A 25857-nucleotide genomic window follows, 5' to 3' on the forward strand; every position below is an offset into this window, starting at 1 on the left:
AAGGAACCCAATGACCCTAACAGGCAGGAAATAGCTAAAGAGAACTCCACCCCCTCTCCCCATTATTTTTCCTTTTCTTCTACTTGGTGTTGGGGTGTCAGAAGAGATTGGGGTGAAGGGAGGAAGAGGCATAAGAAACAAAAATAAAATAGTATAAAAAGTTATGCTAACACCCCACCTCTTGAATGCAAGTGAGAATCACCTCAAAGCTTCTGAGCAGGTGCTGTTCCATTTGGGCAGAAGCTGGGATCTGTTTGCTAGACCCAAACAGCAGTGACTATCTGGACAAGGAGGCCTGAGCTAACTCTGCTGTAGCTTGTGATCTGCTTCCTGTAGTCTTTGACTTCTATTCCACTTTAAAAACAAGTACACATAGCTGTGCAGGGCCTTTAATCCAAGCACTAAGGAGGCAGGTAGATCTATGTGAGTTTGAGGCCAGACTGTTGTACAAAGAAAAGTCCAGAGCAGCCGGGTTGTTACACAGAGAAACTGAGTCTTGAAAAAAAAAAAAGAGGCAAGAACAAAGTAATGAAATCCAAGTTCATGTGACCTTGAATAAAATACTCCCCAGAAGTGATGGAGGCTGAGATACAGGCTGAGCTATAAGCCAGTACCCTCCCAGAGCCTTGTCACTAAGGGCTGCTCCAAATAGCAACTGTTGAAGAGAACGTTTTTTTAAGTCAATTTTTTTTTTAATCAGGGGTGCCCAGAAACATCCAACCTGGAAGTCCACTCATGTGCACTCCTGTGTAGCTATGATGTGTGTGTTGTGTCTGTTAGGATGTCCCTCCTGCTCCTACCAACTCCAATATGCAAGGAACAGTGGCCTTGAGCATACATTATGGATCCAAGGAGTCAACCCACAACCCAACTCAACCTAGCTAACCCATGTGTATTCCCCGCTTACACACACTCTCCACCCCCACCACCCCCAACAACCTCCAGCATTTGTTTCATGAGCCTGTTGACAACTGTCTTCTTGAGAGCTGGGATCCCAGCCTTGTGTTGGACTCAATAGGGGGTGAGGAAGAAATGACAGCCCCTTGCCCTCAGGGAGCTCACAGTCTAGTTGGGGACTCAGGTGCACATGAGTACACACAGCACATATACACACACACATACAGAAGAGACAAGCACAGGACTAAACAGCACATAACAATCTAGGGAGCCACCTTGTGTTAACGTGAGTACTCTTACAAAGGAGCCTGGGCTGGGAGCCTAGCTCTAGTGAATAAGCGAGGGTTGAGGGTGGGGAAGAACATTTCAGAGCAATACAGGGGAAGGCCTGGTCCAGTTATAGCAGGGATGATACAAGCTGGGCAATTAGCTGAGCACCATGGTAAGGGCTTCACTAAGTTAGCCAAGGAAAGGAGGAGCATGGAAGCTCCTGGGGATTCAGAGTGCCTATCCTTTCTCAGATCTCTTTGAGTATTCGGTGACCCCAGAATAAGGGATAGGGGTTCAGTAAGAATCAATAACCCCAAATGCATGGGGGATACAGACAGTAAGACCCCAGGTCAGGAATCCACAGGATCCTACCAGGCCCTGGTAGGGAAGAGCACTCTCTTTTCCTAACCTGTGTTTCACTCTAAGGAAGGAGAGAAACATTTCTGGGCTCCCAAATGACCTGCTCACATGTGAAAATATGAGTCCTTGATCAGCAGTGGGCCAAGACCCACACTCGCTTCTTATACCTCTGCTCATTTGTGGACACACACAATCCTCCACTGGCATCTCCCACTGCCTAGACCCACAGGCACCATGTGCTGGGCTCTGTTGCCTCTCTACCCTCACTGTCCCAGGTGACACCTGCCTGGAGCTGATCACCTGGCCAGCATGTGGCTAATGGAAGCAGGATTCTTTCTCTCTGGGATAGACAGAGAAAATGATTTACCATCCATTCAGCAGTCCAACCTCCCCTTGAGACTCCAAAATGAAGTAGAGCCATGACTAAGCTGAGGGCTCCTTTGTAAAATGTCACAGTTTGACAGACACAAAAAGGAGAAAAGAAACCAAGCTCAGGAGCCTTGGAAATGTCTGGGGCTGGAAGCCAGGTTCTACAAATCAGGTGTACCTTTAAGACTGCAAAGAAGGGATGGATGGACTAAAAGGGGCTCAGCCTTAGCTTTCTTTATCACAAACAAGAGGAGACCAGGAGGAGAGAAACACACTTGTATGGAGTAAGGACAGGATGGCACACAAAATCCCAGGGCTGACATCTTTAATCTGGAGTCCCGAGGCTCCTGAAACTGCCTGGCATTGTGAGAGTCACATGGGTATGTGAGTTCTCCTAGGAGAAGGTCCATAGCCTCCATCAGGTTGTAAAGGGACACTTGCCCCTCAAGTGTTAACCTTTCTAGTTCAGAAAGGGCATGGTGCCTTGGCTTCTGAGAAAAACCTAAACCAGGCTTAGGTTTTTCTCACCTGGGTAGACCTTGTCTCCACAGAACCCATGGAGCTAGCTAGCCAAACAATGGTGAGACTTAGCCAAAGCCACAGCACTTAGTGGAACCTGGGTGCTATCTGCCTCTGCAAGCTGCCCTGCCAGGCTCAGGACTGGGAGGGGTAAGCCAGGTCTCCTCACTGAAAAGCCCTCCAGGTGCCCGTGTACTTGTGTGCTTTACTTCAGGTAATTCTTTTTATTCATTTGGTTTTATTTTCTCTGTCTGAGTGTTTTGCCTCCATGTGTTTTTTGCCCTTTGCACTATCCTGGGGCTTGCAGAAGCAGGAGAGGTTGCTGGATGCCCAGGAACTGGAGCTATGACAATTGTAAGGCTCTCTTAACTACTGAGCCAGCCTTCCAGTTACAAGTTCAGATGCCTTTTACAATGAAAGCCTAAACATTTGCTCAACCATGTTTGTAGCTGCTTTATTTGTAATAGCCAGAAGCTGCAAACAGCCCAGATGCCCCTCAGTGGAGGAATGGATGCACAAATTGTGGTATATCTACACAATGGAATATTACTCAGCAATAAAAACAAGGAAATCATGAAATTTGCAGGTAAAGGTGGATTCTGGAAAAGATCATCCTGAGTGAGCGATCCCAGAAGCAGAAAGATACACACGGTATATACTCACTCATATAGACATATAATATAGGATAAACCTACTAAAATCTGTACACCTAAAGAAACTAATTAGGATGGAGGCCTCTCACTAAAATCCTCAGTTCCTATCCAGAAAGGCAAAGAAGCTGGACATCAGAAGGAGAAAAGAGGGAACAAGTCAGGAGCCTGACACAAGGAATCTCTGAAAGGCTCTGCCCTGCAGACTATCAATATAGATGCTGAGACTTATGGGCAACCTTTGGGCAGAGTGCAGGGAATCTTAGGAAAGAAGTGGGAAACAGTAAGATCTGGAGAGGACAGGAACTCCACAAGGAGAGTAACAGAACCAAAATATCTGAGCACAGGGGTTTTTCCTGAGACTGCTATTCCAACCAAGGACTATGCATGGAGACAACCTAAGACCCCTGCACAGATGTAGCCCGTGGCAGTTCAGTATGCAACTGGGTTCCATTGTAATAGGAACAGGGACTGTCTCTGACATGAACTGATTGGCCTGCTCTTTAATTACCTCCCCTTGAGGGGGAAGCAGCATTACCAGGCCACAGAAGAAGACAATGCAGTCACTCCTGATGAGACCTAATTGACTAGGATCAGAAAGAAAGAAAAGAAGTCCTCCCCTATCAGTGGATTTGGGGAGGGGCTTGCATGCAGAGGGTGGAGGAAGGGAGGTATTGGGACAGGAGGAGGGAGGGAACCATAGGGGGGATACAAAGTGAATAAAGTGTAATTAATAAAGAAAAAAAAACCCACAATGAAAGCCAAAGCAGAAAACTGGGGTATGAGTGACACCATTCTCTCACCGAGACTGCCTGCAGCTGAGTGTAGAGACCAGAGCAGTTCCTGTGCCCTAACACAATCAAGTAACAGTTTGCAGGGAAAGTCAGGCCTAACGTCCATAAATCTTCCATATTTCAACTTTAACATTTAAGATGATAGTGGCTATTATGTTGAGTGAAGTAGTGGCATTGAAGCAAGAGAAGAAATCTCTCCTTTTAGATGCAAACCATGTTCTAGTCTCTTATTTTTTTAATTTATTTATATTTTTATAAATTACAGTTTATTCACTTTGCATCCCTGCTGGAGCCACCTCCCTCATCTCCTCCCATGCACTTCCCCAAGTCCACTGAAAGGGGAGGTCCTCCTTCCCTTCCTTATGACCCTAGCCTATCAAGTCTCATCAGGAATGGCTGCACTGTCATCTCTGTGGCCTGGTAATGCTACTCCCCTTCAGGGGTAGGTGAGAAGAGTCAGCCACTGAGTTCATGTCAGAGACAGTTCCTATTCGCATTACTAGGGAACCCATTGGAGACTTAGCTGCCATCGGCTACATCTGTGCAGATGTTATCTCCATTCATGGTCCTTGGTTGGATTATCAGTCTCAGAAAAGACCCCTGTCCTACCTCAGAGCTGAGATACCTTCCCAGGCCTCTGAGTTGTGAGTGTCCTGGACACCCCTCCATCTGAGTACTGACCAGGCAGGCCACCATTACCACCACCATCACAACTTTTCCCTCTAATACGCAGGGTCATGACATGCCAGGTGAAGAATAGCTAAAAACTCACAGCCTAACTCAAGTTGAGATTAATGGTGCACACAAATGAGGTAAGAAACAAGATATGGTTAATACTGGAATCAGATACTAGGAGGAGATGATGGCATCCTGCAGGCTAAGGAGCAGCATTAAACCACGATGGCAACAGAGAATCTGAGATGGTGAGGCAGAGTGTGAGGTTCAGACATTTGAGCTGAGGAAGAAGCATGTCCACCCTATTCCTCCTCTCAAGGATGAATGTACCTAGGGGAAGATGGGGGTGGGGTGGGGCTGACAGGAGATACATGAATCCACGGAGGTGTTTCTGAGAAACACTTCTAGCTACTGTTTCTCATGATGCTCATAACAGGCTGATAGACAACAAGCCTGGACCAAGCTGGGAGATAGCAGAGGCCTGGATGCCCTTTGTGATTCAGGAATGAAGTGAGTTAAGGTCTCTGTGACCTGACAGGGAACATTCCTGTCACAGGAACAGTTGTGGTCTTAGCCTGAGGACAACTCAGAGTCCAGCAAGGAGGGCTGAGATTCACAGCAAGCCCCTGTGTCTGCATAGCTGTGGGCTTTTTCTGAGGATGGACACCACCTGAAATTCATGAGGTGAGTTACTCTCTCAGTGTGAGCCACTTCTTCACTGGGGTCTTTGTGAGGTGGGGAGACTAAACATGGTGAGGGACATGTATAAATAGGGACACGATTGTGAGGGAACTGAATCATGAGGGATGATTCTCAGCATAGGAAGAGCAGGAAACAGCAGGGATCAGAAGTTCCATAGCAGTGGGACTGGTCTCTAAAGACCACAGGGAGAGGAATCACTTGACTTCCTCTCTGAGGAAGAGAGGCCTCAGAATGATGCCACACAGGTGTATGTAGAATGGGACTCTAATCTCTAGCCTAGGTGAGGAAGGATAATATACTGAGGTTGTCATGTCCACATCCGTCCAGCACACATTGCTTGCCCAGGGAAAGTAAAGAAAGTACCTCTAGCACTGAACTCTGATACTTCAGTCCTGGCCAGTAGCAAAGTTTTCATTTCTATTCAGATACCTGATACATATGGAAATAAACATCACTGTTAGCATCACAGGAAATACCATGGCAATCCTCTCCCCTCTCATTCTGTACTCATAGACATATTTTCACATTCTACGTGTGCTCATAGCTGCAGGTCCATATCCATATATGTGAAAGTACATCGATGTCACATAGCTTCCTCTACAAATATTCACATGGTTACATGAGAGAGTAATCTATGTTCAGGCTGTGTTAATAAGATGAGGACCTCACCACAGGTACAGCCTCCCACTTTGCTGTGTGCTCAGCACAGTGTGGGAGAGCATGGTCGTTCCTCACACTATACTCAGGCACATAGGAAGAGGCAGGAGAGAGGTGTGGTCAGGCCTCTGTTGCCTCAACCAGAGCTCATTGCCAAGGTAAAGGCTGTGGTGTTGGTGTGAGGGAACTCTGTCTACAATGTGGGCTGAAATTCAGAAGGAATTGCAGGTGTACAAGAAAGTTTGTGGTGTATGATAGGACAAATACATACAGATTTCTGAGATGAAGACCTGATTTAACCTTAGTGTTCTATGGTGGGGAGTGGAGGGTGATAGTATATGAGGCCCAATGTCCCAAAGTGACAGTTAACTGCACCTGTGCTATAGCTGTAGACATGTTCAGTGAGTGTCAGTAAGTGTGCCAAGGAACTTGCCAAACTAGGACTTGGACATGACACAACTCAGCAGAGAATGAGCCAAGCAATGACCACACCCAAGTGACCACAGACAGGTAGAGGATGAAGCTCTGCTGTTGTGCCCCAAGACAGGGGCAACTGTCAGCTCTGGCAGCCATAGTGTGCAGGGCAGGTGGGAGATGCTCCACAGAGTCCTCCTGTCTGAGGTTCTGAAGGGAGTTAGCTTCTTCCCAAGAGGACTCTTGTATTTCCACCCTGAGTTGTCCCCAGCATGACTGAAGGCAGGCACTCTATAGGACTCTGCACTCTAGCACTCTACCTAACTCTGTACATTGTATACATTTCATTTCTTATTTGTTTTCCAAGATATGGTTTCTGTGTTTAGCCATGGCTGCTCTGGAACTCTCTTTATGCCCTAGATTGTGCTTATGCTCAGAGATCAACCTGCTAGTGTCTCTCAAGTGCTGGAATTGAAGGTGTGTACAATCACTGACTACCAACACTCTGCCTAACCATGTACACTATCAGCAGTCAACCTAAGCCAGCACACTCTACACATTTCCATTTAAGTTGTACATTACTTACTGTGCATATATCTAGGTGCAATTGTGTATGTGTGTGTGCATGTTTGTGCCTTCAAGTATCCAGGTATGCTAGGAATAGTAGAAGCAAAGACCAAAATGGCTGTGACTCAGGCTCAAGGAAGTTGTTGAGATGTTCCTTATGTAACACAACAGGAGACCTGGTAAGAAGCTGAAACCTCAGTGGGCACAAGCAAGTCTGCAGAGTGCCATGCATATACTGTCTCGGGGAGAGGCCACCATACACAAGCCATCAAGAGAGGCCTCTGGAAGAAACTGTCAAGTGAGTACCTGGTCTAAGACTCAAGGCTGGAGCCCACAGAAGGTTAAGACCAACTGCTTCCAATACCCACCCTCAGCCAACACCTGCAGCTCAAGGTGGGGGGGAAGTACTTCCCCGGGACCTTCTGCCAGGCTGCACTACACATGAACTTTCCTGGATACAGCCTCTTGACATTCAGCTCACAGGCCCTTCCCTGCTCAGCCACACACACTGATTTCCCTCTCCATCTAACTTCATATTTATAACTTCATTTGGAAACAAGCATTAACATATTTGTGGATGAATGTGTGTGCCCATGTGTGGGCGAGAGATTGTGTCAGGTGTGTTTTTCTCCTAGTGTCCTCCTGTATTTGTGAGAATAGGTGACAGCAGCTGAGGCAGAGCCAGCACCTATCACAAGACTCCAGTTCCCAACGTTGGACAGGATGAAGCTCTCTGTCATGCTGTTCTCCAGGGATAGACATCCTCAGAAGTCACAGACTACCTCTGTAGTGTCAGGGAGGGAAACTTCATGACATCCTGCTCTCTGGGCAAGCCTACTTCAACCCTGTGTTTAATGGTGGTGAATGGACAGTGTGCATGCCAAATATTCAATCATCTTGGTACCCAGAATGCTGCAGATGGTACACTTCATGTCTCATGACAAGAGAAAGTTGTTGATAAACTGAAGAGCAGAAATGATAGGTCAAGCCTTAAGTGTTGCTCACTAGAGTGAGGGTGACCCATCCCTCTGACCTTGCTTCACCCAAAAGTAAAGTTTTTAGGAGGAACAGGAGGACTGGGTATGAGTCTGTTAATAGGAAATGATCATAAGAGAAACCTTCAGCTATTGCCCCCAAATACCTGTCCAAAAGACACTGTGTACCTGCACAGCCTTTCAGCTTTTCCAAACAAGGAGAGCCTTGGCCTCTGTGACCTCACCTGAAAGTGATTGTCACGATTGTGGGTGTGTCCCAGGTCTGTAAGCATCAGAGCCTACTAGAGTGTGCTAGGGCTAGGGTTTGAAACGAGGACAAGGTTAGCAGAGATGCCCTTTCAGGTAAGTCAGTGCAGAAAATTCTTTGGTGAAGATGTGTATGAACTTGTTAGGCAGCTTTAAAGAAGGGGGAGAACAGCATAATTCAAGGTCTGAGGGTTTCTGATATACAGGACAGATGTGAACCTGAGAAGAGAGTCAGTAGCAAGGGCCACAGGGACACCCTCCCAGAGCATGGCCACGCGTAACTGCAGAGATTGAATAGCATCCCCACACAGGAAAAAGTGGTCATGTTCTGAAGATGGACACAGCCTCCAGGTCCTTGGCAAGGCATCCTCTAGACATTGGAGGACTAAACTCTATTATTTCTCTAAATAGCTGTGATATTCCATCATGGGATCTCACCACAGAAGGAAGGAAATGCCTCTTGGTGCCTCCTTGTGGAGACTCTCTCGTGGTTTGCACAACTTAGAATCATTAGTCTTTATACATGTGCTCACGGGCCCAACCATCCCATGTACAGTCACATGAGGAATGAGAGGATCTTTCCCAACATTCTCTCCCCTAAGTATTGGATGTATGACTTGTTTCATCTGGACTCTCAGAAGTAAGTGTCTGTGATGCTCTGAGAACATTTGAGATACCAGAAAAGGACACCCAGGGTTTTCCTGTATCCACAGCCACAGGTCTAAATGTAGTGGAATGCCACCTGTAGTGCTCTTTATTAAAACTCTACTTTATTTGGGTTGTTAGGCCTCTTCCTTACTTCCACCAACCCCAAAACCTTAAGTAGAGAGAGAAAAGGTTCGTGTGGAGAGGAGGCCTAGACTCCTTATTTTCTCCCAGAATATAGGAAGAAAGTAGAGCAAAACATAAAATTTCACCTGGGAAGATTTCAGGAGAGAACCTGGCAGCAGCTGTTGCTATAAACCTTCTAGTGACATCTTGAAAACTCACTTACACTGTTTCAGAAGTTACTATCTCCTATGTACAACTCCTAAAACCAAGTTCCCCATCATTCTTAAGGCATTCTGGGTGTCACTCCTTAGCCCTTTTTATCTTATACCATGTTGGGGAACACCTGTGGCAGAATGCCACCTGTAGCAGTCTTTTCAAAACTCTACTTTATTTGGGGTGCTTAGGCCTCCCTTCCACCAAATCCACAATCCCATGTAAGAAGAGAATAGGTTAGTTGGGAGAGGGGGTCCAGACCCCTTTTACTTCTCCCTGATAGTTAGGATCAAGGGGATCTTTTAGGGCTCTCTATGAATCTTTGTCACCTGCAGACACAGCTAGCAGACTCCTCCATGCCCTTGTGCCCTAAGCATTTCTCTGTCTGTCTAGCTCCAAACTGCAAAATTCTCTGGTCTTTCCAAATTGCTACATACCTCATGCCAATAATGAATGTGACACTGTCTCTTTTTTGGCCTTGTTAATACTCAGAGTCTTAGACCACACCAGTGTATGTGCCCCATAAGGAAAACTATTACCAGCTGGCAAAGATCATGACCCATACATGACAATTAACAGGTGTGGATAAACTATAGCCCAACAGAAATCTCACACTTCAGATTAAAACAAAAGAATAGTTACACAACATACAAGGAAAACAAAGCTTCCAATCATCTGATGTCTCTTTCTTTTCTTTTTCACCAAAATATAGACTATATATGAAGGTGAAGTATGTTTACATCTATGAGGCCTCACAAGGATGCAGTACCTCAATCCTTAGGAAAAACAAGTATTCTGGCTGAAAAGATGACAGTATGCAAAAATATACATAAAAGGGGCTTCATGGGTGCCTCTAAGGAAAGACACGATTTAGGAAAGTTAAGAAAAGGGTGTGCCTAGAAAATTTTGTGACTTTAAGAAGTGAAGACTTAAAGAAGTAGGCAGGAACCCCCATCCACTCTTACATTCACCGAGATAAGATTTCCTTGTTGGATGGGCTGCTAGCTACCACTCCAGTGTAGATATCAAATGAGCACCAACTTTTAGAGAATGCTGATGAAGGGCTTGGCAGGCAGAGGAGGAGCAGAAGGTTCAGGGAGGGTCACAGGGCACTGCCTCCACTCCTGGAAAGCAGCTTGCAGACCCTGAATGCAATACACTTGGGCCAGCATCAGAGGGCTGTTGTTTTAAAACAAGAGTCCCAATCATTAGATTCTACCCCTAAAGTCTCAGGAGCCAGATGTTGAGGTGAAAGACTACTAGCCCTATGAAAGCACCTGGCTGACCTTCCTGACTAATCAATTTCCCAGAAGGAAGAAGCCTTTCTACTCAGTTCATGTCCCCAGAAAAACCCGAAAGCAACTTCTTTTCCACCACCTTCTCCATAGTGCTTTAAACACCCTTGAACTCAGAAGTCCTGCCTTTCTGATAATCCCTTTCAGCTGGTTACTGCAAAGGAAGTTTTGGTTTCTTTGTAAATTCCTTTTTTTTTTTTTATCTTTTAAATTTCAGTCCAAGAGTGGGATTTTAGTTGGCCATAGTTTGTCCACACCTGTTAATTGTCACCTGCAGGGTGTGATCTTTGCCAGCTGCTAAGGGCCTTCCACTTGCTGCACAGAGAAGGGGCATGGTCTAGGACTCAGTATAAATATGAGGCCAAGAAAGAGAAGAAGTGCTGTGTGTGGTGGTGGTCATTCTTGGCCTGTGGTGTGGAGCAGTGTGCAGAGACCAGAGGCCAGAGATGCTGTGCCGGTGTGGTTCAGACAGAGAGAGAGAAACTCTCCAGGGCACAGCAGCATGGAGGAGATTGCTGCTGTGTCTGTGATTGACAGAGATAGGTAGAGAGCCCTAAAAGAACCCTTTGACCCTAAATAGCCAGGAGAAGTAATGGTGCCTGTCACCCTCTACCCACTAACACTTTCTCTCTCCTACTTAATGTTGGGGGGTTGGTGCAAGAAAGCTAGAGGCCTAAACACCCAAATAAAGTAGAGTTTTAATCTCCAGGTGGATTGCTGTTACAGGTGAATTGCTCCAGAGTTAACTTTCTTTAATCCTTCTTACAGAAAGGTTTTGGATTAAAGGTGTTTGACAGGGCTGAACCACACTACAGCCATCTGTTTACAATAAACAGAAAGTTCTTAGATTAAAGGTGGGTGCTAGCGCTGAGCCACTCCACACCTGAAAAAAAGGTTTTCACAGGTAAGAATCTCAGGGTTCATAATGGGATCCTGTAATCCTGAAGCCTCCTCTAGAAACCACCAAACTATCAACAGCTTCTCACTTTGGGGTGTGGTCAGTGAGACCCTTTCTTTCCCCGCTAGAATAGTCACTGCCTTGATCTCAGAGTGAGTTCCTGAGTTCAGTACTGCAGATACAGGAGACAGTGCTTTATTCTAAACTCTCTGACCACTGGATCTTAAAATCTTTCCACCCCTCTTCCAGATGGTCTCTGAGACTCATGGATGGTGAAAAATAATCTCATATATATCCCTGGGGTATATGAGTTCGTTACTTGAGAAAATCATAAGAATGACAAACCATTACCCAGTTTCACTACATGGTGAGAGACAGGATCAAAACTAACAAAATTGGAGATGAGAATGGGCACATAACCACAGACAGCATGGAAACCCAGAGAATCCTAAGATATGCTTTTAAAACCTTTCACCATGTTGGAGAATATTTGAAAAATCATTTTCTGGATACAGAGCACTTAACAAAGTAAAATAAAGGCAAGTCAAGGAACTGAAATAGACCAGTAACCTGGTAGGAAATAGAAACAGTTACTAAATGTCTCTCAACCTCTCTGAGCTCAAAGCTCTGCTGGTGTACAAATCATTTCCAGGGCAAAACAAATCTAGGCAGGAAAACCCTTTATTGAAAAATAGGTCTCTAAAAACAACAATAACGAAAATTTCAGAAAAGTTTACTTTGGCACAGAAGTCTACTATCCTTTCAAACTGATAAAGGTAACACTCCTCAATATATCCCAGAATTAGAAACAGAAGGAACATTGTGCAATTTCTTTTATGAGGCCAAGGGATCCATTTACCTAAAGTACAAAAGATCCAACAAACAAAGAAAATCACAAAACTCTTTCCCTCATGAACAGAGATGGAAAAGACTCAACATACCTGTCAACAAAGAATGCATAAAATGATCATTCACTATAATGAAGTAGGCTGCATCCCAGAGATTAAGGATAGCTCAATAAACAAAAATCAAAACAGAATCCACTATGTAAGCAAATTGAAAGAATGAAAACACAGGATCATCTCATCACATTCAATGCAGAAAAGGCCTTTGGACCAAATCCAGCACCTATTCAGGTAATAAGAATTGGGAATTTTAGGGATAAGAGGGATATACCTCAGCACAATAAACCTTCCCACATGTGTGCACATACACCCCTGTAAAACTCCCCACACGTGTGCACATTCACAGTAAACCCCCTCACTTGTGCACATACACCACATGCACATCCCAAACCAAACTCAACTTTTAAATTAGAAAATGTACAACCTGAAGATGTAGTCAGTTGGGTTTACCTGCCATGCACAAGGCTTCAGTTTAATCCTCAACACTGTCAACCTGCGCGTAAAACAGAAATATTACAAATGTTGCCTTCTGGGATGACTTGATGACTGGATGAAATGGAGCAGACGTTTCCTTTTGACATAGAGACATTTTAAATCTTAGAACTTTCTGTTTCAAAACCCTAACCTAAAACCAAAGACCAGTCAGTGATTTTAATAAAATCCTCACCCTGAGCTTTTCAAAATTTCCTTAGCCTGCAATGCTTTCTTCTTACATCTTCAAAAAAAGCATGATTCTATTGAGCTTCTTCTATGAAGCACGATGTCTTTCCTCAACCTCCTGGCCATATCTCATGCCTCTTCTCCCAGTGACCTTACTGAGGTGGATTAAAGGTCTCTCAACTCTGTGCTCCTGACAGTGAACACATATGCCTCCCTGTGCACTGACAGTCAAGAGACAGACATGACTTCAATAGATGACTTTCCACTTCTCCCTGATATGCCAGTTTAAAACACACCATTGTTGCCATTTCAGAGAGAGAAGTGCCTAAACAATGTGAGGAAACTCACATTTTAGGCAAGCCTGAGCTAAATCAAATTAAATCAGCTTTTCTCCTGTGGACCTTTTGAGCAACTTCCCTTTCTGTTGCTCAATCTCAAATTAGCATTCATTATTTCACACTTATCGAATGTTTCTGTGCTGTGCATTCCAAGGCACTAGTGTTCACCAAAACACATTGCAGAAATATTGATCTAATTAAGTAATGAGGACAATTTAAAAGTTATATTCTTGTTCCATTAATTATCCAACTTTGCTTTAAGCCTATCTTCAGTATCCTTAGAAACAAATCCACTAAACTTAACCTTCTTCTACACAAAAACAGGGAAAGGGATAAATGGCTTGAGTATGTACCTATATATGTTTTAAGTATTTTCACTGACACCTAAAACCTTTACATATTTATAGATGTGGTGTTTTGAAATAAAAACACATTGTATACCCTACATCGCATTGATGGCTGGTATCAAATATCTATAAAGAACTCAAGAAACCAAACATAGACACACCAAATAACCCAATTAAAAATGAGGTACAGATCTAAACATAGAATTCTCAGCAGGGGGATCACTAATGGCTGAGAAGCAGTTAAAGAAATGTTCAATATCCTTAGTCATCAGGAAAATGCAAATATAATAACTGAGATTGCATGTTAAACCCTTCAGAATGGCTAAGATCAAGAACTCAAGCCACAGCTCATGCTGGAACCCAGCCACAAAACTTTCTGTGCATGATTTGTCGTTCCTGTTCTATGTGCAGGGGTATATATGAAGCAGAAATTGAGGGAATGGCCAAGCTTGAGACTGATGCTATGAGAGAGCGCCCACCTCTGGCACTATTAATGATATTTGACTATATTTACAGACAGGCACCTACCATATCTGTTTTATAAGAGGTTTCACTCAGCAACTGATGGAAACTGATGCAATGACCCACAGCCAAACATTAGACTGAACTTGGGGAATCCTTAAGGATTGAAGAAGCCAAAGAGTTCAAGGGCACTGCAAGAAAACCTACAGAATCAACTAACCTGGGCTCATAGGGGCTCACAGAAACTGAACCACCAAGCAGAGAGTATGCATGGGACAGACCTAGGTCCTCTGCACATATGGAACAGTTATGCAGCTGGGTCTTCATGTGGGACTTCTAACAGCATAAGGAGGGGCTGTCTCTGACTGTTGCCTGCCTTGGATCCCTTTCCTCTAAAGGGGTTGCTTTGTTTAACCACAATAGGAGAGGATGCCATAGTCCTACTGCAACTTGATATGCCAAGGCTGGTTGATAGCCATGGGAAGCCTCCTCTTTTCTGAGGTAAAAGGGAGGATGGGAGGATGGGTGAGAGGGCAGGTTAGAAGGAGGTACTTGGAGGATAGGAGGAAAGGAAAGCTTTGATTATGATGTAAAAGTAATAAAAATAAAGGAAAAAGAAATAAAATACTGCATTTTTGCTCAAAAAAGTAACATATTGTATAATGTTCAAATATAAGTATATTTCTTCAAATATTTATCTTTTTTTTTTTACAGCAAAAGTTCCCAATGCACTTTAATCAAGTTTGGCATGGTTTATAGTTAATAAAACCTGGAGTCATCTGGGGAGAAACATCCTCAATTGAGAAATTGCCTCAATGCCTATAGACATGTCTGAAGCAGTACGTTCTTGTTGGTGATTGATGTGGGAGGGCACAGCACACTGTGGGTGGTGCCACCCCTGAGAAATGGCCCTGGGTTGTAGAAAAAAGCAAGCTGAGCAAGCCAGTGTGCCCCTTTCCTCCATGGTTCCTGCCTCTGCTCCTGCTGGAATCCCTGCACGGAATTCTCTCACTGGCTAACCCATCCTGGCATCCTCTACCTCCTTCTCTTCCTGTCCCTCTGTCCTTCCTGTGATTCCATGTGGGAGTCTCCAAGCCAGGGAACCTAAGCCATACCTAACCTGTTCTGCCATGCGGAGGTATAGGTGTTTAATAAGCCCAAAAGGAATAATGACTTAGGCAAGTTGACTAATTACTTAGGCAAGTAATTAGCATCAGACCAGTCTCCAATACCTGGGGGTCCCCACATCCCTGCCCTACATGGTAACCAGAAGCTGACCAGGGGAAGCAAGGAGCTCTGTGTTGTAGCTTGCGCTCAAGTTTTCCAGGCAACTGAGTGGAAGTGGGGGGTCTACCCTGAGACATACTGAGTCGTCCTGGCTCTGTCCTGGGCTGTTTGCAGACACACTCTCTCTCTCTGCAACCTTCCTCATAACTGTCATCCTGTCAATTGAGAGCCATTTCAGGCTCTGCTTCCTGGAAGCCTCATTGTGTGGGACAAGGTCTCTGGAGAGTAGGACCCAAGCTCCTGTCCACAGAAGATGGCTAGGTCTGTGTGATACCGGTCACCTGTGGGTGTTCAGTGAGGAACTGTCACCGGGTTCATAGGTCATATGTGTGACAGTTGGTGAAGGGATCCAAATGATTGCTGGGTAATCCCCAGTGGAAGCACAGAAGTTCTTCTCACCTGGAAACAAGGGCTGAAAGTTGAGTTTGGAGGTCAGGCCAGGGTCCCATCTGACTATATGGCTTTCACTAAGGTCTTTAACATGCTGAACCTTTCTTCTTCTTTAGGCTCAGGACCTTTCCGTTGTAGGGATAGGCACAGGCCCACATCTCTTCTTTGTACCCAGGCCTATTCCATGTTAGGGATAGACCCAGGCCAACATCTGATCTTTGTACCCAGTCCTATTCTGTGTTAGGGATAGGCCCATGCCAACATCTCTACGTTTTAGGCCCAGGCCTCTTCAGGGCTGGGGATAGGCCCAGGCCTACAACTCTTCTTCTTTTGACCCAGGAGTCTTCAGTATTAGGGATAGGCCCAGGTCAATACGTCTTCTTTCACCCCAGGCCTCTTCAGATTCAGTCATAGGCCTAGGCCTACATCACTTTTTTTTTCTCCCAGACTTCTTCAAGGATTGGATAGGCTCAGGCATATATTTCTCTTTTGGGCACAGACTTCCTCAGGTTTAGGGACAGGCACAGGCACCCATCCATTCTTTGGGCCCAGGTCTCAACACAGTTAGGGATTTGCTGAGTTCCACACCTCTTCTTCTTTGCCCCAGGCCTCTTCAGGTTTAGGGATTGGCCTAGGCCCACATCTCTTCTTCCTTAGGTCCAGGTCTCTTCACGGTTAGGGACTGGCCCAAGTCCTTACCTCTTCTTCTTTGGCCCCAGGTCTCCTCAGTGTTAGGGATAGGCCACTTCAGGGTTAGGGATAGGCCCATGCCAAAACTCTTCTTCTTTGGGCACAGGCCTCTTCAGGGTTAGGGATAATCCCAGGCACACACCTCTTCTTCCTTGGGCCCAGGTTTTGTTTTGTATTTTTTTAATCTTGTTTTAAATTTTTATTATTAACTCTGTATCCCACCTGTACTTCCCTCCCTCATTCTCTCCCATTCCACCCTCCTTCCCTCATCTCCTCCCTGCCCCTTTCCATGTCCACTGATTGGGGAGGATCTCCTCCCCTTTCATCTCACCCTGTTTTATCAAGTATCTTCAGGACTGGCTGCAAAGAACTCCTCTGTGGCCTAGCAGAACTGCTCCTCCCTTGGGGGGTGGGGAGTTCAAAGAGCCTGCCATTGAGTTCCTGTCAGAAATAGTCCTTGTTCCCCTTACTAGGGAAAAACCAATTGGTTACTGAGCTACCACGGGCTACATCTGAGCAGAGGTTCTAGGTTATATCGATACATCGTCCTTGGTGGAGTGTCAGTCTCAGAAAAGACCCCTGTGCCCAGATATATTTGGTCCTTGTGGAGCTACTATCCTCTCCATGGCATACGAATTCCCCCTTCTTTCATATAATTCCCTGCACTCTGCTGAAGGTTTGGTTAGCAGTCTTAGTATCTGCTTTGATACACTGCTAGGTAGAGTCTTTCAGAGGCCCTCTGTGATAGGCTTCTGTCCCATTATTTCTTTTCTCCTGTCCAATGCCATTTGTCTTTCTTAATGAGGATTCATCATCTTACCCGGGTCTTCTTTCTTGTTTATCTTCTTTAGGTTTACAGATTTCATTATGTTTATCATATCTTATATGTCTATATAAGTGAGTATATACCATATCCATGTGTGTCTATCTCCTTCTGGGATACCTCACTCAGAGAGATCTTTTCTATATCCCACCATTTGCCTCCAAGTTTCATGATTTCCTCGTTTTTGATTGCTGAGTAGTATTCCATTGTGTAAAATACCACAATTTCTGTATCCATTCCTCCATTGATGGACATCTGGGTTGTTTCCAGTTTCTAGCTATTACAAATAAAGCTGCTACAAACATGGTTGAGCAAATGTCAACCATGTGTACTTGAGCAAATTTTGGGTATATGCCTAGGAGTGGTATAGCTGGGTCTTGAGAAAGAACTATTCCTAATTGTCTGAGAAAGCACCAGATTGATTTCCAAAGTGGTTGTACCAGTTTACATTCCCACCAGCAATGGAGGAGAGTTCCCCTTTCTCCACAACCTCTCCAGCATTTGTTGTCATTTGAGTTTTTTATTTTAGCCATTTTAATGGGTGTAAGGTGAAATCTCAGGGTCGTTTTGATTTGCATCTCTCTGATGGCTAAGGATGTTGAGCATCTCTTTAAGTGTTTCCCTGTCATTCTATATTCCTCTACAGAGAATTCTCTGTTTAGCTCTGTTGTTGGTATAATTTTCTTTTAAAATGTATACACCTTACCCTTGTTCATTCAAATGCTGATTTCTTCCCCCACTCTCCTCTTTCAATCCGGATATTGCATTGTGATACTCATCCTACTCATTCTAATCATCCTGTGTCAACTCTTGTGTGAACAGGCCAAAATAAAGTAACTAGACACAATGTTGAGCTGGGAGGAGCCAGAGGACAGGAATGAGGGAAGGAGCTAGAGGACTGGAAATGAGTGGGAGGAGAAGGGGTGAGAGGAGAGGGAGGACAGAGAGCTGGGGACAGATCTTGGAACTATTTGGAAAGATGGACTGGATCTAAGATATCACTAAAAGCAAGTATAATTGGGGAAATCTAAATGTTAGGAAACTATGAGGGTTTGGAGGTTTAGGATGGAGTAACTATTACCCAGCATTTTGTTCTAGATTAACTAAATAAACCCAGTCTCTGTGTGGTGATTTGGTCATACAGCTGTTCAGGATTAACAGCAGCATTACCAGAAGATATATCAATAGTAAATATTAATCAACATATACAACAAAAGGCACCCAACTAATCCAAGTATCCAAACCCTTTAAATCTCACTTTATCATAATTTGGGGGGGGGATAAGCTCCCAGTGATACAGACCAAACTGGAAACCTAAAAACTCCCAGGTCAATTACTGTCTCTTTAGAAGTGATTCTTAAACTGGCTCAGGAGCAAAAGAGAGCTTCCTGTGGGCAGACCTTAGACTTCCATAACAAAACTGGCTGCTGCTGCAGTTTAACTGAGGGGTAAACAAGCATGGTTCCTTTATACTGGCTCAGCTGCCTCAGCTCAGTAGCCATGGCAGGAAAGAGAGGAAATGGAAGCAGACAAACCTCTAGACAAGAGTTTGGCCTAAACTGCATCTAAAAAAAAAAAAAAAAATTGCCATGGCAGAGGGGGTTTTAATCCCTTTGGCTTCATTTTGGCTGTCATATTCATGGATTTGGTTGCGATCTGTTTAATGATACTTTATGTTATTAATGGCTATTGTGAAGGGTGTTGTTTCCCTGATTTCTTTCTCAGACTTTTGTCTTTGGTATACAGGAGGGCTTTTGATTTTTTCCAGTTGATTTTGTATCCTGCCACTTTGCTGAAGGTGTTTATCAGCTGAAGGAGTTCTCTGGTTGAAATTTTGGGGTTACTCATGTATACTATCATATCATCTACAAGTAGTGACACTTTGACCTCTTCCTTTCTGATTTGTATCCCCTTGATCTCCTTTAGTTGTCATATTGCTTTAGCTAGGACTTCAAGTACTATGTTGAAGAGATATGGAGCGAGTGGGCAACCTTGCCTTGTCCCTGATTTCAGTGGGATTGATTTAAGTTTCTCTCCATTGAGTTTGATGTTGGCTATAGGCTTGCTGTATATTGCCTTCACTATGTTTAGGTATGTGCCTTGTATCCCTGATTTCTCCAAGACTTTAAACATGAATGGGTGTTAGACTTTGTCAAATGCTTTTTCGGCATCTAAGGAGATGATCATGTGTTTTTTCTCCTTCAGTTTGTTTATGTGGTGGATTACATTGATGGATTTCCATTTGTTTAACCACCCTTGCATGCCTGGGATGAAGCCTACTTGGTCATTGTGGATGATATCTTTGACGTGTTCTTGGATTCAGTCTGCAAGTATTTTATTGAGTATTTTTGCATCAAGGTTCATAAGAGAGATAGGTCTGAAGTTCTCTTTTTTTGTTGGGTCCTTGTGTGGTTTAGGTATCAATGTGACTGTGGCTTCATAGAATGAGTTTGGTACTGTTACTTCTGTTTCTATTTTGTGGAGTAGTTTGGAGAGAACTGGAGTTACCTCTTCTTTGAAGGTCTGGTAGAATTCTGCACTGAATCCATCTGGCCCAGGACTTGTTTTGAAGGGAGACTATTGATGACTGATTCAATTTCCTTGGGGGTTATAGGACTATTCAATCTTTCTACCTGACCTTGACTTAATTTTGGTAGATGGAATTTATCAAGAAAATTGTCCATTTCTTTTATATTTTCAAATTTTGTGGCATATAGGCTTTTGTAGTATGACCTAATGATAGTTTGGATTTCGTCAGTGTCTGTAGTTATGTCCCCCTTTTCATTTCTGATTTTGCTGATTTTGGATAGTTTCTCTCTGCCTTTTAGTTAGTTTGGCTAAAGGTTTGTCTATCTTTTTTATTTTCTCAAAGAACCAGCTCTTGGTTTCATTGATTCTTTGAATAGTTTTATTTGTTTCTAATTGATTGATTTTCACCCTGAGTTTGAGTACTTCCAGCTGTCGGCTACTTTTGGGTATATTTGCTTTTTTTTTTTTTTTCTTCTAGGGCTTTCTGTTGGACCATTAAGTTGCTTCTATGATATGTCACAGATTTCTTCTTGAGGGCACTTAGTGCTATGAATTTTCCTCTGAGCACTGCTTTAATTGTGTCCCATAAATTAGGGTATGTTGTACCTTCATTTTCATTGAATTCTAGGAAGTGTTTAATTTCTTTATTTCTTCCCTAACCAAGCTGTCATTGAGTAGCAAGTTGTTCAGTTTCCATGTATGTGCAGGCTTTTTACTGTTTCTGTTGTTGTTGAGGTCCAGCTTTAGACCATGATGGTCAGATAGGTTACAAGGGGTTATTTGAATCTTCTTGTATCTGCTGAGGTTTGCTTTGTGACCAACTATATGGTCTATTTTGGAGAAGGTTCCATGAAAAGAAAGTATACTCTTTAGATTTTGGGTAGAAAGTTCTGTAGACATCTATTAGGTCCATTTGATTTAAGGCCTCTGTAAGTGCCCTTGTTCCCCTGTTTTCCTTCTGACTGGATGACATGTCCCTTGGTGAGAGTGGAGTATTGAAGTGTCCCACTATTACGGTGTTGGGATCAATGTGTAATTTCAGCTTTAATAATGTTTCATTTACAAATGTAGGTGGTCTTGTATTTGGGGCATAGATGTTCAATATTATGATGTCCTCCTGTTGGAATTTTCCTTTGATGAAAAGGAAGTACCCTTCCTCATCTTTTTTGATTGTTTTTGGTTGAAAGTCTATTTTATTAGATATTAGAATCACTACCCCAGCTTGTTTTCTGGGTCCATTTGCTTGAAAAACATTTTTCCAGCCCTTTATTTTGAGGTAGTGTTTATCTTTTTTGCATAGGTGTGTTTCTTGAATGCAGCAGAATGTTGGGCCCCATTTTCACAACCATTCTGTTAGTCTGTGTCTTTTCATTGGAGAGTTGAGTCCATTTATGCTGATAGATAATAGTGACCAATGACTGTTAGTTTCTTTTATTGTAGAGTTGGTAGTCTTACTATGATTCATTGATTTTTTTTTCTTTTTACTTTTGTTGGGAAATTATCTGTATCCTGTATTTTCTTTGGTGTAGCTGTTTTTATTGGATTGGAGTTTTCCTTCTAGTATCTTCTGTAGGGCTGGGTTGCTGTGTAGATATTGCTTAAATTTAGTTTTATTATGGAATATTTTGTTTTCTCCATCTAGGTTGATTGAAAGCTTTGCTAGGTATAGTATTCTGGGTTGGCATCTGTGTTCCCTTAAAGACTGCATGACCTCTGCTCAGGCCCTTCTGGCTTTCATAGTTTCTGATGAGAAGTCTGGTGTGATTCTGATTGGTCTACCTTCATATGTTACTTTACCTTTTCCCCTTGCTGCCTTTAATATTTTTTCTTTGTTTTGTAGCTTTAGTGTTTTGACTATGATGTGACATAAAGTATTTCTTTTTTGGTCTAGTCTATTTGGTGTTCTATAGGCTTCTTGTATGTTTATGGACATCTCTTTCTTTAAGTTGGGAACATTTTCTTCTATGAGTTTCTTAAAAATATTTTCTGGTCCTTGGAGCTTGGAGTCTATCTTTCATCTATTCCTATAATTCTTAGGTTTCATCTTTTCATGGCATCCTTGTTTTCTTGTACGTTTTGTGTTTGGAACTTTTCTGATTTTACTTTTTCTTTGAGGGAGGAATAAATTTCAGCAAGTGTATCTTCAGCACCTGAGATTCTCTCTTCCATCTCTTGTATTCTATTGGTGATGCTTATCCATGTGGTTCCTGATCATTTCTCTAAGTTCTTCAGTTTCAGGGTTTTCTCTGTTTGTGTTTGCCTTGTAGATTCTAATTCTGTTTTCATGCTTTGCACCATTTCCTTCATCTGAGTGAATGTGGCTCCTATTTTTTTGTTTGTTTCTTCTCTATATGTCTCTAATTGTTCCTGTACGTGGGCAGTTGTAGTCTTCTGTATTTCTTTGAGAGCTCTGTTCATTTATTTCTTATTTTTGTTCCTCTAATAACTGCATAAGCATAGCTTTCAAGCCATTTTCCTGTGTTTCTGCTGAATTAAAATATCCATTGATTTTGGGGGTGTTGTTGGGTCCATGGTGTCCTGACTTTTGTTGGGTGAGTTCTTAAGTCTACCTTTGGCCATTTGCTTATATATGAGCTTTCCTGTTTTTTCCTTGAGTCTGAACTTCAGACTGGAACTGTCTTTCTCTGGTCTCTGGAGTATTCTTCAGGTAGATCAGGGAGGTCCAGTGTTTTGAGAGTGTGTGTTGTTGCTTTAGTTGTACCCGAGGGAGGAAAAGCCGCTTGTGCAGATTCGTTACTGTGGGGGAGTAAGCATGTGCATGTGTGTGTGTGTGTGTGTGTGTGTGTGTGTGTGTGTAAGTGTGTCTTGAAGTAGAGTGCTAGAGAGTGTAGGTGCTTGGGATATCCAGTTTGGGAGCAAGCGCCTGAGGGGATGTGGATGCTGGTGCTGTTAGCAAGTGCAGGTTGCAGGCACAAAGCGCCTGCACAGATTTCCTGAATACCCAGTGGTCTCCAATCTGTGGAGAGCTCTGCAGGCTGGACTCTGAGGTCTGTGGCTGACGCTGTGGGTGGGAGGAGTACTCTGCTGTGGGCTCTGTGTGCCCAGCCCTGTGCTCTGAGCTCGAAGCTGTGAGCACAGCAGGCTGGGCTCTGCTATCTGAGTTGGGAAGAGCTATGTGCTTCCTCTGCCGCCTCCCCTTCAAGCAAGGCTGGAGATCGGCGTTCATGGGGGAAAAACCGGGGGTTTGAGTGTTCTTAGTCTCAAATATCAAGGAGGGAGATCTGTGCTTGGAGCAGGCAGCACTGTGTGCAGGCAAGCTGTGTGTGCACTGCGGGGTCCCTCCTCTGCTTCAGCTGCTAGTTGCTTGTTGCAGTACTGCCTCCCAATTGGCTGCAGTACCTCTACAGTTTCCTCTGCTGCAGGCTTGGCTACCTCTGCCACTGCTTCTGCCCGTTATGGGGAAGTGCTGGGGAATCGATTCCCCAGGAGAAGTTCACGGAGATGTCCGTGGATGACCTGTGTCCTATTAGACTCAGATCAGGGTTTGTCCCTCCTCTCTCTGTACTCCTCGTACCGTTGTTTTGGGTTCCACAGCTTTTCAACGCACCAATTCGGAGTTTCAGCTCCCAGCTCCTCTGAACATGGTGTGCGCTGCTCGCTGCCATCTTGCATTCCCTTAGCACTACTTTTATTGTGTCCCATAAAGTTGGGTATGTTGTGATTTCCTTTTCCTTGAATTCTAGAGAGTCCTTAATTTTTCTTTATTTCTTCCCTGATCAAGTGGTCATTGAGTAGAGAGTTGTGTAATTTCCATGAATATGAAATCTGTAGGCTTTTTATTGTTGTTGAATTCCAGCTTTAATCCATGGTGGTCTATAAGATACAAGATACAAGGTGTCGTGTCAATGTTCTTGTATCTGTTGCGGCTTGCTTTGTGACTGACTATATGGTCAGTCTTGGAGACTCTAAGCTGCTAAGAAGAATGTATATTCTTCTGTGTTTGGGTAAAGTGTTCTGTAGATGTCTGTTTGGTTCACTTGATTCATAATGTCTGTTATTTTCATTATTTTGTTTAGTTTTTGTCTTGGTGACTAGTCCCTTGGTGAGAGTGGGGTGTTTGAATCTCCCACTATTAATGCTTGTGGTTCAATGCATGGTTTCAGCTTTAGTAATGTTTCTTTTAGAAATGTGGGTGCCCTTCGATTTGGGGCATACATATTCAAAATTGAGATGCCATTTTGATGGATTTTTCCTTAGATGAATATGAAGGTTAATTTTAGTTGAAAGTTTATTTTATTATATATTAGATGGGCTACTCTAGCTTGCTTCTTGGGTCCACTTTCTTGGAATTCTTTTTCTAGTCCTTTACTCTGAGGTAATGTCTATCTTTGAAACTGAGGTGTCTTTCTTGTATACAGCAGATTGGTGGATGCTGTCTTTGCATTCATTTTGTTAGCCTTTGTTTTTTCATTTGGGAAATTGGGTCCATTGATGTTGAGGGATATTAATGATCAATGATTGTTAATTCCTATTATTTTAATGTTGGTGATAATTGTGTGTGTTTCCCCCTTTTTTTTCCTCATGTGAAATTATTTATCTCCCTGTCTTCTTGTTTATAGTCAACCTCCTTGGGTTGAAGTTTTCCAACTTGTATCATCTGCAGGGCTGGATTTGTAGATAGATATTGTTCATTGTTGGTTTTGTCATGGAATATCTTGTTTTCTTCATCTACGGCAATTAACAGTTTTACAGGGTATTGTAGTCTGTGCTGACGTTTATGGTGTCTTTGAATCTGAAATATGTCTGCCTAGGCTCTTCTGGGTTTTAGAGTCTGCTGAGAAATAAAGTGTAATGCTCATAAGTCTGCATCTAACGTTACTTGGCCTTTTCCCCCTTGCTGCTTTTAATATTTTTCTTTATTCTGTACATTTAATGTTGGATTATTAATGTGCCAGCAACTTTTCTTTTTCAGTCTACTCTATTTAATGTTCTGTGTGACTCTTGTATGTTTATAGGCATCTCTTTCTTTAGGTTGAAGATTCTTCTATAGATTCTTCTATGATTTTGTTGATAATATTTTCTGGGCTTTGGAACTGAGAGTTGTCTCTTTCTACTCCTATTAGTCATAGGTTTAATATTTTCTTAGTGTCCCATATTTCTTAGCTGTTTTGTGTCAGACCTTTATATATTTAGTATTTTCTTTGACCAATGTATTGGTTTCTTCAATTGCATCTTTTATACTTGTGTTTCTGTCTTCCATTTCGTGTATTCTGTTGGTGATACTTGCACCTGTAATTCCTGTTCTCTTCCCTAGGTTTTTTTATCTCTAGGATTTTCTCAGTTTTTGTATTCTTTATTGCTTCTACTTCCATTTTTAGGCCTTGAACAATTTTATTCATTTCCTTCACCTATTTGATTGTATTTTCCTGCATTTCTTTAAGGGGTTTATTCCTTCTTTAAAGGCCTCTCATTTTTTTAAATGAATTTAAAATAATTATTTATTAATTACATTTTATTCACTTTGTATCCCCCTGTGGTTCCCTCCCTCCTTCGGTCCCATTCCCTCTCTTCCTCCACCCTCTGCATAAATGCCCTTCCCCAAGTCCACTGATAGGGGAGGTCTTCTTTTCCTTCCTTCTGATCCTAGTCAATTAGGTCTCATCAGGAGTAGCTGCATTGTCTTCTTCTGTGGCCTGGTAATGCTGCTTCCCCCTCAGGGGGACGTGATCAAAGAGCAGGCCAGTCAGACTCTGTCATTTTTATAAGGTTGAAATTAATTTCATCTTCTTGTGCTTTGTCTGTGTAAGGCCATCCTTAGCTGTAGTATGCTATCTCAGTTTTTGTGGTGCCATATTGTCCTGGCTCTAATTGAGTATGTTCTTAGTTGGATGTTCCTGGTGCCAGCTGGACTCCTTGGGGAAGCAGGCAGAGCCTTGGGCCTGACAATGGAGCTTAGCGAACAGCCTGCTTTTTACCTTTGCTGACTATGCCCCAGGTGGACATGAGTCTTTTTCTGGCTCTTTAATCAACAATATTAATACAAGAAATATTAAAAGGTCCCTTTTGGTTAATAAATACAGTCCTAAGGAACTTTGAAATTATTGATGCTTCCCTTTCATGTGCAATAATTGTTTTGACCTTTACAGAGCTGCTACTTTGAATTATGTAGGGTT

This window comes from Meriones unguiculatus, chromosome 3 (genome assembly GCF_030254825.1).
Source record: "Meriones unguiculatus strain TT.TT164.6M chromosome 3, Bangor_MerUng_6.1, whole genome shotgun sequence".
Taxonomy (NCBI): Eukaryota; Metazoa; Chordata; class Mammalia; order Rodentia; family Muridae; genus Meriones; species Meriones unguiculatus.